Below are 6,904 nucleotides of genomic sequence, written 5' to 3' on the forward strand. Positions count from 1 at the left end.
AAGCCTGTCCAACAAATCTTCCCTCTTTTTCTTCAAGGCAGAGATTAATACTTTATGTTTGTTTGTTTAGAAACATGTGCAAGGACTAATACAAATTTACATAGTTATGACATTACCTTTATATAGATTTCAAAGGCTGTGTTCACACGACATTCTGAGCCACCAATTAATCAACTATGTTTTAGCATACAGTGTTGTATGAACTTAGCTTGTGGGGTAAGGTTATGCTTTAGCATACTTTGCAAACTTAAAAACTGAGCAAACCATGATTAACCATGGCGGTATTAGACAAAAACTGCCAAAGTGATTAATTTTATGTTTTATTGGAACAGCAGCTTCCATGGTTCAGAAGTCACATTAGGAATAATTTTCTGAAAGCAAACATTATTTTAATGTATTTAAATAGTAATATTGAGGTAGAACAAGAGTACAGATTATTGATGTTTTCCATTTAAATTAGTAATTGAAAATACAGAAATAAGAATTCAGTCTGGCCATTCAGTATCACAACATATGGGCAGACAGCTTAACAATACAGTCAGGTCTAAATTTTAATTCTTTGCATGGGATCTGTTAGAAAGAAAGCTACCACCATAGTTGGCACAGATCTCCTGTTTGTCTAAAAACAAAAAAAAAATGCCAAACAATAGAGTTGAGAATGCTCTTGTACATGTAGAGGAAAATACATATATGGCCTTATGGTGGTTCAAAAAGTGAATTTGTTCCATTGAATTTATTTTAGGGTAGGTAAAGGTAAAGGTTTCCCTTGACGTAAAGTCCAGTCGTGTCCGACTCTAGGGGGCAGTGCTCATCTCCATTTCTAAGCCTTAGAGCCAGCGTTGTCCGTAGACACTTCCAGGTCATGTACAAAATAACATGATGACACAGAACGCCGTTACCTTCCCGCCGAAGCGGTACCTATTGATCTACTCACATTTGCATGTTTTCGAACTGCTAGGTGAGCAGGAGCTGGGACTAGCAACGGGAGCTCACCCCGCCGCGCGGTTTCGAACCGCCGACCTTCCGATCAGCAGCTCAGCGGTTACCCCGCAGCGCCACCGTGTCCCATTATTTTAGGGTACATCTCCAAAAATTAGTTTTTCTCATTATATTGCACAGTAGCTGAATCCCTCAGACAAGCACATAAGCACTAGGGGGAAAAAAAACACTACCCATTCTACCCCATATTAGTATAACTTACTAATTTCAACCTTGCTTTGATCAGGATTTCTATATGTCTACAGTGACAGACAGATTTTGAAATATTCAGCATAATGTGTAGTTTAGTCCTAAGAATCCAAGCTTATATAGTTTTTGTTTACAAAATTGCAGCAAGTTCAGGGCTGCATGTACATTGGGTATTCCTCAAAGTGGGGGCTGCTACGGAGAAGGCCTACCACCTCACCCATATTCCATGAACCTGGTAATTTGGCTAGAAAGATAGAAGGTAGGGACCTGCACTGGATTTGGTTGATGCCCAACTCCATGTGGAAAGGAGTAATTTCAGAAGAAAACATCTGGACAAAGGGGGAAAGTCTAAACCTGCTTAAGTTTGGCCTCAAATCCTGATCTGTTTCTTTGAACTTCTGGAGTGCTGCAGAGGGTGGTGCTATCACACAGCTGCAGCAGAAACCAGCAACAAGTTGTGTCATATAATATTGTGATGGGAAGGAGAGGGAGCATTACATTCAATTATCAACCTTACCTGATCTCAAATCAGACAGACCATTGTACTTAGATCATCTCTGTTCATCCACTCATAGCCTTGGGGGCAGAAAAGAATCCCTATTTTTATGCATTGCTCTACCTCATGCTGAAAGGCTTTGTGATCTGTGTTAGTAGCAGACCTGGTTTAGTGACTGATTTATTTTATGCAAAAGATGAGTGAGTTTAATCTATTTCTTCCACAGGATCACTCTTCAATTAATCTGTCTGAAAATTGGCATGGGAATTTGCTACTGTGCAAGGGGCTACTATTGCTATAAATTTCATCACTTGTCCCAGGACAACTAAGTTCCAGTATTGACACTGTAAGAAAATCAAAGTGGAAAAGAACCACAGTAGGTGAGCCTAATGAACAGGTAGGTGAACCATCTCCACAGCATTGTCTGTGAAATTTGGAGAGTTCGTAGTTTGGTTTAAATCTACTGTACAAACCTTGGGCTCATGCATATCAGTTCCCACTTTTTGTGGCAAACCAAATCATTACATCCTAACAGGCAATTATGACTGAGTTCACACACTGGATTAAGCCCTAATATCAAGATCATTTCAAATTTAAGGTATGTGTGGGGTTTAACTAACCCAGATTTCAGGGTACAAAAAAGGCCGTGATCAAGGATGTCCTAGACTTTAGTCATGAACAACAGCAGTGATTTGCTTTTTTTTTTTTTTTGCGTTGTTGAACAAAACCAGAAGCATGGTTGAGCTTATTAATATGCCCTCTCATATGCCAATTCAGTCAGAAGGATGTTTCTTAAACATATCATCCACAATGTCACTGCATCTTGTCAGGCCAGACCCAATCATACATGTACCTTAGTTTTTCTGATGTTTCAAAAACAGGGTGTGTTTGTGTGTCCGCATGCACACACACACATACATACACACACATATTAATCAACTTGCTTCAAGTTTTGTTTTCTTTATTGAGAAACCTTTTGGCTACAGTATAAAGGCATATTTTAATAGTAAGGTGGCCACAGATCCAGCCAAGAAAATGAAAGAAAAAACACCTTAGACCTGTGCCATGTCAAGGTCACTGTCTAACACCTGCCAGTTTATTCTCTAAACTGAGGTCTTAGGGCAGACTGAACTAAAGGTGTACAAAAGTCACTGCCCAAGTATTAGAATGTTCCTGTGTTCTCCAGAACATTCTGTTTTTCTTCAGGACCCGGCTGTTCAGATTGGTACACCCTATCGGATAATCCAAACTCCTTCCTCTTCTGGAAGATTTATTCCTAGAAATGATTGATCTGTTTCCAGAACATTCATCTAACAAATGAAAATGATGCCTAAATAGCAGCTGAGAATAGAAGCAAATTCTAGTAAAAGTTTAAATGGTAATTTGAGGTGGAGTAGAAGAGAGAGGAGAAAAAATCTAGAGTGATGGCTTATTGATGATGTGAACTCACATCAGCAGAATGGGAAAAGGCTGAGGGACGCGGTGGCGCTGCAGGTTAAACCGCTGAGCTGCTGAGCTTGCGGATCGGAAGGTCAGCAGTTTGAATCCACGTGACGGGGTGAGCTCCCGTTGCTAGTCCCAGCTCCTGCCAACCTAGCAGTTCGAAAACATGCAAATGTGAGTAGATTAATAGGTACCGCTTCGGCGGGCAGGTAACGGCATTCCGTTTAGTCATGCCGGCCACATGACCACAGAAGTGTCTACGGACAAACGCCGGCTCTTCGGCTTTGAAACGGAGATGAGCACCGCCCCCTAGAGTCGGACACGACTGGACTTCATGTCAAGGGAAACCTTTACCTTTACTAGAAGAGAGAGGAGAAAAAAACTAGAGTGATGGCTTATTGATGATGTGAACTCACATCAGCAGAATGGGAAAAGGCTGAACTTCGAAAATGGAAACTACTGTCTCTTTCTGGAGCTAAATTTATTACATTAAATTTATTATATTTCCCTTCCAATTCATCTTTAGTAAAATATTGGTCTGAGAGTTTCGGTGTAGAAGGAAAGAAAGAAAGAAAGAAAGAAAGAAAGAAAGAAAGAAAGAAAGAAAGAAAGAAAGAAAGAAAAGAAAAGGTCAACTAGAAAAAGGAGTGTGGGGGGACCCTCTTGATTATCATTTTTATTCCATTTGGTTTAGATAGGAAGGTTACTATCAGCATAACATCTCACTTAGTTGATACTGTTCTGATTTTTGTCTTCAGGAAACCATGGAAATGATCAAGGGAAGTCCTTCGCCTGGGCATTCATATTGGACAGATCCTCTGTGCCTTTCCAAGGCTGAAATAGAGCCTCTCCTACATACTAGCTCACTGTTCCACAAAAGAGAAAAATATATGTCTGCTTTGTTACAGCTTACCAGAAGAGTGGTCTAACACCCCTTCTCATAATTAAAATAATCTAGCTACTGGCTACTGACTATACTTGCAGGCCTTCCCTTTACCAGAAACTCCAGGTCAACTTTCCACAACCTGGTGACCTGTAGGTGTGTGGAGACCTACATTAACATTATGATGGGAACTACCCAACCTCTTTATCCAGAAGCTTTCCAATCCTGTACCCATTAGACACATGGCCACTCCAGTGGGTAAGACCCTGGATGCAGGAGTGGCAATTCAGTTTCTTGATTTCCCCACTTTAATTGGTTTATTAATGACAGCATCTTAATGATCTGTTTAAAATAAATAAACCATTCTCACCATGTCAAAGGTTTTTTGTGAGGCTCAGCTGATATTAAAATAGCACCAACCTTATGTGCTTTTTCAGCAAGTGACCTAATTAGTTAATAAAGTAATTGAATATTAAAAAGGATGTTGCAAGTGATTAAAATTTAAGAGCCTTCAGAACATTATTAAAGCTATAAATCATACATCACTGTTTTAATTTGCATAGCTATGGAATTACTAATGGTCCCACATGGATATGGTACTTGGCAATTAGTCTTTTATACAAAATGTTGGTGATGCCAGGATAGTTTACCAAAATTGTCTCTTTTGCTTATGTTTTTGGGCTAAGTTCTGGTTTGAATGTACACTGGGTGTGTGTGTGTGTGTGTGTGTGTGTTGATTTTTAGGGATCTAGATCCTCAGATGCAAAGGCACATTATATTCCTTTGTGTGCCTGAACGAGGTATCTCAAATGACTCTAACACATTTCTGAATCCCCTTGACATTGATTTATTCACAGCCACAGCTGTGAATAAGGACACAATCTCTGCCATGCTTTCATTTTGCTTAGGATGTGTGGATGGATTTCCCAAGACAGCCCTTGAAAGCTTGCATTGGTGAAGTACAAGCAAGGTAGCCCACAGAGTTGCCAACAACTTTGTTTCATGCCATTCCATGCAGCTGGAGGCCTGTTGTCCTTAATGAAACTGCAGCTCACAAAACCCTGCTGTAGAGGGATCTACTTCCAGCTCTGTTGTTTCCTGCCTGTTCTTTCCAGGATCAAGGGCTAGGCTTTCAAGGGGAGATTTGTGCATATGATGTGTGACCTCCATGTATCACAGCTACTGTATTTCCAATGTAGCATAATGTTCTAGTAATGTTGCTATGGGCATCTGAAGCATCCCTTTTTAAATCTGTATTTATTTCTTATCTGTAGATTCCACCTTTTCTCCTGGAGCTCAAGGTGACACGCACAGCACTCCCTCCTTCCATTTTTCCTACTACTCCTAGATTGGACTGAGAAACATGCCTGCCATCCGGCTTTAGCTATGCATCGTAGCCCCCAAAGGGAATATGCATCCCCCTCAAAGTGATGAACCCAGCCGGTTTGACGAAGTCCAGGGAGCACTGTGCTGCATTTGGACATGCAGATACACAATGCACCCTGACCCTCCCTATGTAATTAGACATTGTTTCTGCAGGAGAGCCCCTTCTGCACTGAGATGTGTCCACCTTCAAAGAAAAGTCTCTATGCGCTTGATTTCAAATCACCACTCCATGGTTTTGCAAAACACGACATCAGCATCCTCCTTTCTTGTTTTGTTGTTTTATGGACCTATTAAACGAGCAAAATGTTACCGAAACTGTCATTCTCTAGCCTGAATGCTGAATGGGGATGTGGGGACGTAGATGTCTTCTCATCTATAACTGGTGCTTAATTGCTCATTCCTCCTGTGGGATGTCTCTCACTTGCACACCCACCTTCTACTCTCCTTCAGAATCTCTCATGGTGAAAAAGGTTGTGCTCCAGGCATTCTGTATCTCATCATAAACTTGAAGGACCAGAAGCCTAACAACATTCATTTTACATGCCATAATATTCCCAGCATGATATTGAGCAGCTATTTTGTTTTTGCACAGTCAATGCATTTCTTTCTGAAGAGCTTATGGAGGCCAGAAGCTACAGGCAGTTGCCTTCTTCTTGAAATGCCTGCCTAACTCTGGCTATTTTGACAAAAGCCAGCGCTTCTTGTTCATTAGCTGATGATGGCCAACAAAGGCAAAGCCGAGTGTCAGAGCAGTTGCTAGAAAATGATGCACACTCGGCTCCCCACCAGTACTCGGGGCAACGAGGCACTGCAAGCCCTGGTTTAAGGCTGAGGTTTTAATGAGATAGCAGTCTAATGGAAGAAGCAAATGCTGAGAACCTTTAGCCCAGTGAAGAATGATAAGCTCCACACTCCCTGTGAAAGAAATTAATTCCCACAGTCTTACCCTACAAGGAAGTCATTCGCCAAGATGGGAGGACCAAAACCTGCACACACCTGAATTGGGTAGGAGCCATCACAACAGCCAAGACTTCTGTACAAAAGAAGTGGCCAGGTCCAATCTAAATCAGTCCAAATCACTGCCATTTTCATTTCCAAAAAGTAGGGAAATTTATCTCAGAGGAAAATAGGGTGGCCTTTTGGTAATTTTTAAAGGCATTTTTATTTTAATTACAGAGGGGAGGGCTATCCAATGGCAAAGTGATTGCCATCTCCATTGCCCCCACTGCTCTTCCAAACATCTCACTAGAGGGGTTAAGGAAAGGCCTGGGGGCAGGGGTGAAGTAATATCACCCATCCCGATGACAGAATTAGCAGAGATGGTAAAATTGACTTGTTTGATTAGAGAAAGGACAATAGCCACATTTATTACATTTATGGCTCCATTGTGATTGATCTCTTTACTCTCTGTGGTTTGTCTGTTTTAAATTTTTATAGTGTTTTTTTTTTCATTTTTAATAATGACTTGTTACAGTTTTATAATTTTTTTTTATAAATTTGTTGTTTTA

The sequence above is a fragment of the Candoia aspera genome, chromosome 2, assembly GCF_035149785.1.
Source record: "Candoia aspera isolate rCanAsp1 chromosome 2, rCanAsp1.hap2, whole genome shotgun sequence".
Lineage (NCBI taxonomy): Eukaryota > Metazoa > Chordata > Lepidosauria > Squamata > Boidae > Candoia > Candoia aspera.